This window comes from Nerophis lumbriciformis, linkage group LG31, assembly GCF_033978685.3.
Source record: "Nerophis lumbriciformis linkage group LG31, RoL_Nlum_v2.1, whole genome shotgun sequence".
In the NCBI taxonomy this organism is placed as follows: Eukaryota; Metazoa; Chordata; class Actinopteri; order Syngnathiformes; family Syngnathidae; genus Nerophis; species Nerophis lumbriciformis.
The window spans coordinates 3,620,001-3,632,500 of NC_084578.2; the positions used below are offsets into that span (position 1 = coordinate 3,620,001).

Sequence of the window (12,500 nt, forward strand, 5' to 3'; positions counted from 1 at the left end):
GGAAGAGGAAACCAAAATAAGAGCGCTGGACAGGAATTAAAACAAAATAAAGGCCCTAAGGGCTGCATTAAAAAAAAAGGTCGATTCACATCCGAATTCATTCCAATTCTCAGTTGATTCGTATTTTTTTTTTTTTTTTGTCATAAGAACCATCCATCCATCCATTTTCTACCGCTTGTCCCTTTTGGGGTCACAGGGGGAAGGCAGGGTCAATTTAAAATAAATATGTTTTTAGGCCATCTCCATGCAAGCAGAAGGATCTTTTTCTAAGCCGTGACTGCTGACCTCGACTGCGGAAGTTGTGGATCGGTGGAGGGAATACTTCGAAGACCTCCTCAATCCCACCAACACGTCTTCCTATAAGGAAGCAGTGCCTGGGGAATCTGTGGTGGGCTCTCCTATTTCTGGGGCTGAGGTTGCTGAGGTAGTTAAAAAGCTCCTCGGTGGCAAGGCCCCGGGGGTGGATGAGATCCGCCCGGAGTTCCTTAAGGCTCTGGATGCTGTAGGGCTGTCTTGGTTGACAAGACTCTGCAGCATCGCGTGGACATCGGGGGCGGTACCTCTGGATTGGCAGACCGGGGTGATGGTTCCTCTCTTTAAAAAGGGGAACCGGAGGGTGTGTTCTAGCTATCGTGGGATCACACTCCTCAGCCTTCCCGGTAAGGTCTATTCAGGTGTACTGGAGAGGAGGCTACGCCGGATAGTCGAACCTCGGATTCAGGAGGAACAGTGTGGTTTTCGTCCTGGTCGTGGAACTGTGGACCAGCTCTATACTCTCGGCAGGGTCCTTGAGGGTGCATGGGAGTTTGCCCAACCAGTCTACATGTGCTTTGTGGACTTGGAGAAGGCATTCGACCGTGTCCCTCGGGAAGTCCTGTGGGGAGTGCTCAGAGAGTATGGGGTTTCGGACTGTCTGATTGTGGCGGTCCGCTCCCTGTATGATCAGTGTCAGAGCTTGGTCCGCATTGCTGGCAGTAAGTTGGACACGTTTCCAGTGAGGGTTGGACTCCGCCAAGGCTGCCCTTTGTCACCGATTCTGTTCATAACCTTTATGGACAGAATTTCTAGGCGCAGTCAAGGCGTTGAGGGGATCCGGTTTGGTGGCTGCAGGATTAGGTCTCTGCTTTTTGCAGATGATTTGGTCCTGATGGCTTCATCTGGCCAGGATCTTCAGCTCTCACTGGATCGGTTCGCAGCCGAGTGTGAAGCGACTGGGATGAGAATCAGCACCTCCAAGTCCGAGTCCATGGTTCTCGCCCGGAAAAGGGTGGAGTGCCATCTCCGGGTTGGGGAGGAGATCTTGCCCCAAGTGGAGGAGTTGAAGTACCTCGGAGTCTTGTTCACGAGTGAGGGAAGAGTGGATCGTGAGATCGACAGGCGGATCGGTGCGGCGTCTTCAGTAATGCGGACGCTGTATCGATCCGTTGTGGTGAAGAAGGATTCTGAGCCGGAAGGCAAAGCTCTCAATTTACCGGTCGATCTACGTTCCCATCCTCACCTATGGTCATGAGCTTTGGGTTATGACCGAAAGGACAAGATCACGGGTACAAGCGGCCGAAATGAGTTTCCTCCGCCGGGTGGCGGGGCTCTCCCTTAGAGATAGGGTGAGAAGCTCTGTCATCCGGGAGGAGCTCAAAGTAAAGCCGCTGCTCCTCCACATCGAGAGGAGCCAGATGAGGTGGTTCGGGCATCTGGTCAGGATGCCACCCGAGCGCCTCCCTAAGGAGGTGTTTAGGGCATGTCCGACCGGTAGGAGGCCACGGGGAAGACCCAGGACACGTTGGGAAGACTATGTCTCCCGGCTGGCCTGGGAGCGCCTCGGGATCCCCCGGGAGGAGCTGGACGAAGTGGCTGGGGAGAGGGAAGTCTGGGCTTCCCTGCTTAGGCTGCTGCCCCCGCGACCCGACCTCGGATAAGCGGAAGAAGATGGATGGATGGATGGATGGATGGACACCAAATAACACATTGCGAGAATCGGTTTGAATCGAGAATCGACTCTAAATCGAATCGTTCGGTGCCAAAAAAATTCACATCTTTTTGCGATACCCACAACTCTGAACAGAATAATCAAGTCAAAGTTACATAATTACATCAGAATTTGATGTTCGATGAACTCCAATAGAAAATCCCTGATGCTTTTTATGGTTGTAACAAGCGATTGATTGTTTTACACTACTTGAATTGTATTTATTTGTATATTGACTACATACTACAACATAGATGGAGGAATTAAACATGTGCATAACCCTGCTTAAAAACACAATAAATATAACCTTTTCTTTATCGTCTGATATTAGGAAAAAAATATGTAGTTTTCCCAATTATTAGAGCAGCAAACTGTACAACAATCAATTAGAATTAGTACAAACTTGTATATAAAATACAGTGGAACCTCCATTTACACACTTAGTTGGTGCTTAAACATGGTTTGTAAACAGTGTATATATATATATATATATATATATATATATATATATATATATATATATATATACAGGCCCGGCCCTAACCAATCTGGCGCCCTAGGCAAGATTTTAGGTGGCGCCCCCCCACATCGGCAGTGAAGTGTATTTACTCACAAGAAACCGAATAGCTTTGTCTTTGACCTTTTTTTTTTTTTTACTTACAACTATACCTAATATATAAAGGGGTGGAAAAGTGACTATTACCTGCAGGGCAAACATTAGCTAACCAGAAGGCAATAACACCTGCTTAAAAGATCTAATACAAATGTCCCTGAGGAATGTAAGGTGGGAGTACTGTAATTACCTAACGTTACATTATTATTTTCCATAACAATTTAGCCCCCTCCACAATATTAACCCGACGTTAAAACACAACTAGCTATTTATTGATTAGCAATTGCCGAATCATGTAACATTAGCTTAATGCTAAAAAGCCAGGTTACTATCACATTCTGTAACAGACAAATCATTTCATGTAGGCTAACGTTACCTACCTGCTACCTCTGTCTTTTCTCGTTTCTCCTCCTCTTTTCTCTTTTTTCTTCCCTGGGCACCTGACAGTTTGGGCCGTTTTGACATCTTGTGTTGAATGTTTGATGTGGTGACGTCCAAAAAGAGTCATGATACGGGAAGGGAGGGGGCGCACCGTGGGGGGGTTGCGTAATGTTATTACAAATAATATTTCTATTAAATAGGCTTTACTTTGCATTTTAATTAACGTGGGATTATTTTTTGTATTTAGAAATAATAGTACCAACTTTTTTTTTTTTTTTCTCCAACATTTGTGGAACTGGCGTGGCGCCCCCTGATGGACGGCGCCCTTAGCATTTGCCTATACGGCCTATGCCACGGGCCGGCCCTGACCATATATACATATATATATATATATATATGTGTGTGTGACAATCATTTCTACTTTAACTTAACTTTAACTTTACACATACAAACTGTAGCACACAAAAAAGCACATTTAATAAAAAAAAAACTTTAATATTGTCTTACCTTTACTTATAAATGAAGTCCACAACTAAAGCCCTCACTTCAACTTTCCACGTGCAAGATTTAATCTATTTAAAAAAGTGTAACCGAGGGTTTATAAATGTGGCCTATACTGTATGAAACTACAAAATAACAAACACGGAGGCTCCGGTTTACACGAGGACCACTTTATTTACCTTCTTTCAAAAACCTCCGCTCCACTCATTGACATCACTTCCGCTCTTAGCGCCTTCAAAATAAGAGCTCAAGGCATATACTGTATGACAGCGCATAACAGGAACTTAAAAGAGGAAAGCCCATGAAAATAGGTTACAAAAGTTATTTAATAAGAAGCCAAAAAGTGCAAAAACAATAATGTTCGTGTTGGAGGAGTTGTGAATTAGATACACCTGCAGTGTGCAGGTGTACCTAATGTTGTGTCCCTGCAGTCATTCACAACTCCTCCAACACCAACATTATTGTTTTTGCACTTTTTGGCTTCTTATGAAATATATTTTTTAAATAGATTCAATCTTGCACGTGGAAAGTTTAAGTGTGGTCTTTAGTTGATACAACAATTCTACGGCGGGGGTGCAGGAGGCGAGCCTCAGCCAGTGCGTCTTTTGCAGCCGTTTTATGATCGCTCAGCACAAGAAATACGTTACACACATACAGTTGTTGACAAAATACACTGTACATTATATACCTCAGCTAACTAAACTATGGAAATGTATAACATAATTCATATAGCAATACAGTCTCACTGCACAGCAGGCCAGCAGTTAGCCGAGTCCGGAATCCACGTTGAGGCACTGAGTGACGTGCCTCAACTGGCTGCTGTTCACCGCACCGTCTCTTCTCAGTATTTGAACGGCAAATGTGAAAATTCAGCGATTTTGAATAAAAATAATCTAAAACTGGTGAAGTTAAATGGAAAATAACTTTATAGTATAATCACTGGATACATATATATATATATATATATATATATATATATATATATATATATATATATATATATATATATATATATATATATATATATATATATATATAGTTGTGTGTGTGTGTGTGTGTGGGTGTGTGCATAAAATAGTCTTTTGTCAATGCCAGAACAAATTATTCATGTTTTTGTTGTTTCTAATGGGGAACTTTGCTTCACTATACAAATGTTTCTGTTTACAAACCATGTTTAAGAACCAACTAAGTATGTAAATGGAGGTTCCACTGTAATTACGCTTCAATATACAAACTTTTCTATATAGATACATGTAGAGGTTGCCCTCTAGTGAGTTCTTCGGACCACCACACAGGGTATAACACTGTTTTATTTCCATCAATCTCGACAGGCTTCTGCTTTCCAGCAAAATGTATTTTCCCTTGCGGCCGCTCATCAGCACCTCCAACTCCAACAACGTGTCTCATGCCGGCTGCTGCTAATAAAGGCGACAGGTGATTACATAACAAGGTACCACCTGGGCCATCTACTCACCTGTCGCTGTCTTTTTAGGCCGGTCCTGGCACACCCCGTTCCGCGGCAGGCCCGCAGGCCACGCCCCCCTCCACAATACAATATATATATATATATATATATAAAAGTGATCGTATCTACCAAAATGAGTATCGTAAGCGTTTACAAAATGCTATGTTTAGTTGGCCTTGGTGCGGCTGGACCTGCCCCGGTAGCGCAAATTAGTGTGTGTGTGTGTGTGTGTGTGTGTGTGTGTGAGAGTGAGGGCTACCATGAACATATGTGCATGCGCCCGGGAGCTCAGTTTTAGGTCCGTTTCCTCTGCACACACACACACACACACACACACACACACACACACACACACACACACACACACACACACACACACACACACACACACACACACACACACACACACACACACACACACACGGATGTGGGTGATTTATTAAGCTGCTCCTGTTAATTCTTAATAATCCTGAGACTTTCACACCCCATTTACCTTGCTGCTGCTGCTTTTGGCTCCGCTACAGGCTGCCTTTTTTTAAGACACACTCACACACACACACACACACACACACACACACAGATGCTCGCACGCGCTCGCTCAGTAGAGCGACACAACAAAGGGTCCGCGGGGCCTTTATCTCCGGTGCCAATGGGAAGGTGAAGGGAGGAGGCGGTGGGTGTGGGTGTGTTCCACTGGGCGACCATAAAACCGTCTTTTAATAAACACGGTCGTCCATCACCGTGATGCAGGAGTTAGGACAGCCGTGTATAAACAACCCTCGTAAAAGTAAGCTTTGTGAGTTTATTGAGACACACTACAGTGCTCAGAGGGTTAAACCAAACCGGGGGTGGTCAAAGTGCGGCCCGGATGATTTCTTAGCGGCCTCCCCGGCACATTTGTTACCGTTCTAGTATTAGTATTCTTGCTTTTGTTTGCTAATTTAGTTTGGTATTTCACTAATGATAACTTTTCCACATGGTATTGTTAGCATGCTGACAGTTAGCATTAGGGATAATATTAATAATAATAATAATAATAATAAAAATATATTTTATTTGTAAAAAGCACCTTACATTGAGTAAACAACCTCAAAGCTACAGTGTAATAAAAAAATAAAAATAAAAAGACAATAAAAAAAAATAAAAAAATAAAAACTAGAACAACCAAATAGCTAAAACTAGTATGCATAAATCTAAAAAAATTTTTTTTTTTTTTAAAGAAGGTTTTTTAAGCCTTTTTTAAAAGCATCCACAGTCTGTGGTGCCCTCAGGTGGTCAGGGAGAGCGTTCCACAGACTGGCGACATCATACGCAAATACGGTGTTAGCTTTCACTGTTATCAATCAATCAATCAATCAATGTTTATTTATATAGCCCTTAATCACGAGTGTCTCAAAGGGCTGCACAAGCCATAACGACATCCTGGGCTCAGATCCCACATCAAGGCAAGGAAAAACTCAACCCAATGGGTTTGGTCCAGGTAGGGTCCCAGTCATAAAAAGGTTCAAATTATGTCATATATAATTATTATTTTATTATTCAACACTTGGATCTCTAGATCAACTTCAGGTCTATTTGTTGATACAAAGTAAAACGTTTAATGTCTTTTTTTTTTTTTTTTTTTTTTTTTTTTTTTTTTTTCAAAATATGCAATATGTTCCCCTTAAAACATTCAAAGTGGAATATTTGATGTGAAATAATTGGAGCCTTAAATAGGTCAACATTTAAATCATTGATTTGTATTTTTTGATTATTGAGAGCTTGAAAAAAAAAAAGACAAAAGGCCGGATTCATAAAAGTTTTAAAAATAAGTCACTTTTTAATTATTTTTACTTTCACTTCTTAAGTCTCAAGATCAAATTTATATCAAGATCAACTGCAGGTCTATCTGTTGATACAAAGTAAAACATTTCTTCTTCTTTTTTGCGTTTAATGTAATTTTTTTCTTCTAAATATACAATATTTTCCCCTTAAAACATTCATAGTGGAATATTTGATGTGAAATAATTGGAGCCTTAAATAGGTCAAAATTTAAATAATTGATTTTATTTTTTGATTATTGACAGTTTAAAAAAAAAAAGCCAGATTCATAAAAGTTTTAAAAATAAGTCACTTTTTAATTATTTTTACTTTCGCTTCTTAAGTCTCTAGATCAACTTTATATCTAGATCAACTTCAGGTCTATCTGTTGATACAAAGTAAAACATTTCTTTCTTTTTTTACGTTTAATGTCTTTTTTTTTTTAAATATGCAATATTTTCCCTTTAAAACATTCAAAGTGGAATATTAGATGTGAAGTAATTGGAGCCTTAAATAGGTCAACATTTAATTCATCGATTTTATTCTTTGATTACTGACATTTAAAAAAAAAAAAAAAAAGGCCAGATTCATAAAATTTGTAAAATAAGTCACTTTTTTATTATTTTTACTTTCACTTCTTAAGTCTCGAGATCAACGTTATATCTATTCGTCAGTTATAACTTTGGTTTTGCTAATGACACCCAACTCTACATGCCCCTAAAGCTGAATAAAAGCAAAGTTTCTTCCAAGTAGCATTTTATAGGGGTGATCGATCCAGACGTTAATACTATTGACACCTACAGTGGTAACGTATGAGTATATCCCTTCTCAACAACACCTGGAGTCGAACTTTTGCTTGCATGCAGAACGGCCCCAGGCCTATGGACACTACATCAACACACCCAAGACAATGGGCATTAGAGATGCGCGGATAGGCAATTATTTCATTCGCAACCGCATCAAAAAGTCGTCAACCATCCGCCATCCACCCGATCTAACATTTAATCAGAACCGCACCCGCCCGTTGTTATATATCTAATATAGACGATGCAAGGCATTAGTGAGGTTATAAAGCTTTTGCCTGTTAAAGAAAGGAGACTGATCCAATGCAGCACAGACATTCATTGCGTGCCACACTGTCACGGCCCAGACGCACACCAGTGCGCAATCATATGGGAGCCGCGCTGAGCGCACCTCCAAGCGCGTGGAGGTGCGATGTCCCTCGCACCCGCGGCGGCTCCACCCGGGCTTGCGCCCGAGGCTTCAGCGCGCACCGCGGCGGCCATCCTACTCGTCGCGGCCTAGCCCTCGCGGCTCTCGCTGCCGGCGACGGCCGGGTATGGGCCCGACGCTCCAGCGCCATCCATTTTCAGGGCTAGTTGATTCGGCAGGTGGGTTGTTGCACACTCCTTAGCGGGTTCCGACTTCCATGGCCACCGTCCTGCTGTCTATATCAACCAGGGTGAGCCCCACCCCTTTCGTGAGCGCACTGCGCGCGGGGTGACCCCTGTTACGCGCCCCCGGCAACAGGGGTGGCGGGCAGGTAAGCTGCGCGGGCGGAGTGACCCCTGTTACAAACCCCCGGCCGCGGCGAAGGCGGACGAGGCGGGGTGTCGGTGCGGTGGGCGCGGTGGTGACCCTGGACGTGCGTCGGGCCCTTCTCGCGGATCGCCTCAGCTTACGGCTCCCGGTGGGGCCCTCTCGGGGAAAGGGGCCTCGGTCCCGGACCCCGGCGAGGCGTCCCTTCTCCGCTCCGTAAAAGTGTCCATCTCTTTTTTTTTTCTTCTTCTGTTGTGGCATATGCTGCAGGTGCCTGCTCGTTTTTCGTATGTGGGTAACAACATTTAACTATGTATATATATTTCCGAATTGGTTTAACTGCCACCCGCCTGAATCTATTTAAAATCTAATTTTTTTTTATTTCAACCACCCGACCCGACCCCCGGATAAAATCTAATTTTTTTTTATTTCAACCGCCCGATCCGCGGATAATCCGCGGACTCCGCGGTTGTGTCCGCAAACCGCGCATCTCTAATGGACATATACAAAACATAGTTTTGTTGTACTTGTTGCAATGACAACAAAGACCAATCCTATCCTATCCTTTCCTATCCTATCCTATGCTTGACAGCCAACTCTACATGCCCCTAAAACTGACCAACGTGCCGGATTGTAATCAGCTGGAGGCGTGTCTTAATGAAATTAAACAATGGATGTCCGCTAACTTTTTGCAACTCAACGCTAAGTAAACTGAAATGCTAGACACCGACACCTATTTGATAATACCACGACCAAAAAAATACACAAGGCGACTCGGTAAAGACTCTCGGTATTATCTTCGACCCAACTCTCTCATTTGAGTCATCAAGAGTGTTACTAAAACGGCCTTCTTTCATTTCTAAAACTTGTCCCATTTTGTCCACTCGCGATGCTGAGATCATAATTCATGCGTTCGTTACGTCTCGTCTCGATTACCGGGGTGTTTACAGCGTGACGATGCAGAGGAAGCCGAATCGTAGGATTATGAAGGACCGTTTTGGTTTGTCTGCTCTGGTTGTCCGTTCTGGCTCTCAAATTGATCATAGAGCCTCTCCCAGATGTTATCTAATTTGCGATTCAGTTGAGAAATTATTAAAAGTCAGAGTGCCCACACCTCTGCCCGACCCATCCATCACCACGGGCAGCCTTTGGGCTCCTTGAACATTTGCCATTGTCTTCCCAATTTGTGGACAGACCAGAGTAAAGCTCGATTCGATCAGCAGATGGCCTGATATTACAGTTCCAAATAGGTATGTTCAATGTATTAGATGGAAATAAAAGACCAGGCACAGGACTCTCCACTTCTCCCTAAGAGTATGGACTGTATGTACCAAGCAGGACTGTGAGGTCTACCTCAACCTGAGCTTCTGGTGGAGAAATCCTGTCAGTTGAGTTTGTTACGTCTCGGCTCGATTACTGGGGTGTTTACAGCATGACGATGCAGACGAAGCTGAATTGTAGGATTATGAAGGACTGTTTTGGTTTGTCTGCTCTGGTTGTCCGTTCTGGCTCTCAAATTGATCATAGAGCCTCTCCCAGATGTTATCTAATTTGCGATTCAATTGAGAAATTATTAAAAGTCTGAGTGCCGACACCTCTACCCGATCCATCCATCACCACGGGCAGCCTTTGGGCTCCTTGAACGTTTGCCATCGTCTTCCCAATTTGTGGACAGACTGAGGTAAAGCTCGATCAGATCAGCAGATGGCCTGATATTACAGTTCCAAATAGGTATGTTCAATGTATTAGATGGAAATAAAAGGCCAGGCACAGGACTCTCCACTTCTCCCTAAGAGTATGTACTGTATGTACCCAGCAGGACTGTGAGGTCTACCTCAACCTGAGCTTCTGGTGGAGAAATCCTGTCAGTTGAGTTCGTTACGTCTCGGCTCGATTACTGGGGTGTTTGCAGCATGACGATGCAGGCGTAGCTGAATTGTAGGATTATGAAGGGCCGTTTTGGTTTTTCTGCTCTGGTTGTCCGTTCTGGCTCTCAAATTGATCATAGAGCCTCTCCCAGATGTTATCTAATTTGCGATTTAATTGAGAAATGATCAAAAAGTCTGAGTGCCCACACCTCTGCCCGACCCATCCATCACCACGGGCAGCCTTTGGGCTCCTTGAACGTTTGCCATCGTCTTCCCATTTTGTGGACAGACCAGAGTAAAGCTCGATCAGATCAGCAGATGGCCTGATATTACAGTTCCAAATAGGTATGTTCAATGTATTTGATGGAAATAAAAGGCCAGGCACAGGACTCTCCACTTCGACCCAAGAATATGGACTGTATGTACCCAGCAGGACTGTGAGGTCTACCTCAACCTGAGCTTCTGGTGGAGAAATCCTGTCAGTTGAGTTCGTTACGTCTCGGCTCGATTACCGGGGTGTTTACAGCATGACGATGCAGAGGAAGCCGAATCGTAGGATTATGAAGGACCGTTTTGGTTTGACTGCTCTGGTTGTCCGTTCTGGCTCGTAAATTGATCATAGAGCCTCTCCCAGATGTTATCTAATTTGCGATTCAATTGAGAAATTATTAAAAGTCTGAGTGCCCACACCTCTGCCTGACCCATCCATCACCACGGGCAGCCTTTGGGCTCCTTGAACATTTGCCATCGTCTTCCCAATTTGTGGACAGACCAGAGTAAAGCTCGATTCGATCAGCAGATGGCCTGATATTACAGTTCCAAATAGGTATGTTCAATGTATTTGATGGAAATAAAAGGCCAGGCACAGGACTCTCCACTTCTACCCAAGAGTATGGACTGTATGTACCCAGCAGGACTGTGAGGTCTACCTCAACCTGAGCTTCTGGTGGAGAAATCCTGTCAGTTGAGTTCGTTACGTCTCGGCTCGATTACTGGGGTGTTTACAGCATGACGATGCAGAGGAAGCCGAATCGTAGGATTATGAAGGACCGTTTTGGTTTGTCTGCTCTGGTTGTCCGTTCTGGCTCTCAAATTGATCATAGAGCCTCTCCCAGATGTTATCTAATTTGCGATTTAATTGAGAAATGATCAAAAAGTCTGAGTGCCCACACCTCTGCCCGACCCATCCATCACCACGGGCAGCCTTTGGGCTCCTTGAACATTAGCCATTGTCTTCCCAATTTGTGGACAGACCAGAGTAAAGCTCGATTCAATCAGCAGATGGCCTGATATTACAGTTCCAAATAGGTATGTTCAATGTATTAGATGGAAATAAAAGGCCAGGCACAAGACTCTCCACTTCTCCCTAAGAGTATGTACTGTATGTACCCAGCAGGACTGTAAGATCTACCTCAACCTGAGCTTCTGGTGGAGAAATCCTGTCAGTTGAGTTTGTTACGTCTCGCCTTGATTACTGGGGTGTTTACAGCATGACGATGCAGACGAAGCTGAATTGTAGGATTATAAAGGACCGTTTTGTTTTTTCTGCTCTGGTTGTCTGTTCTGGCTCTCAAATTGATCATAGAGCCTCTCCCAGATGTTATCTAATTTGCGATTTAATTGAGAAATGATCAAAAAGTCAGAGTGCCCACACCTCTGCCCGACTCTTCCATCACCACGGGCAGCCTTTGGGCTCCTTGAACGTTTGCCATTGTCTTCCCAATTTGTGGACAGACCAGAATAAAGCTTGATCAGATCAGCAGATGGCCTGTTATTACAGTTCCAAATCGGTATGTTCAATGTATTAGATGGAAATAAAAGGCCAGGCACAGGACTCTCCACTTCTCTCCAAGAGTGTGTACTGTATGTACCCAGCAGGACTGTGAGGTCTACCTCAACCTGAGCTTCTGGTGGAGAAATCCTGTCAGTTGAGTTCGTTACGTCTCGGCTCGATTACTGGGGTGTTTACAGCATGACGATGCAGACGAAGCTGAATTGTAGGATTATGAAGGACCGTTTTGGTTTGTCTGCTCTGGTTGTCCGTTCTGGCTCTCAAATTGATCATAGAGCCTTTCCCAGATGTTATCTAATTTGCGATTTAATTGAGAAATGATCAAAAAGTCTGAGTGCCCACACCTCTGCCCGAGCCATCCATCACCACGGGCAGCCTTTTGGGCTTCTTGAACGTTTGCCATTGTCTTCCCAATTTGTGGACAGACCAGAATAAAGCTCAATCAGATCAGCAGATGGCCTGATATTACAGTTCCAAATAGGTATGTTCAATGTATTAGATGGAAATAAAAGACCAGGCACAGGACTCTCCACTTCTCCCTAAGAGTATGTACTGTATGTACCCAGCAGGACTGT

The 12,500-nt window shown here is 43.8% G+C and overlaps 1 protein-coding gene across 4 annotated transcripts in view; it reads left to right on the top strand.

Annotated features, from left to right (window-relative positions):
• Window positions 1-12,500, top strand: part of epha3 (eph receptor A3) — a 361,011-nt gene that overhangs the window by 276,487 nt on the left and 72,024 nt on the right. The gene's annotated exons all lie outside the window — the stretch shown is intronic.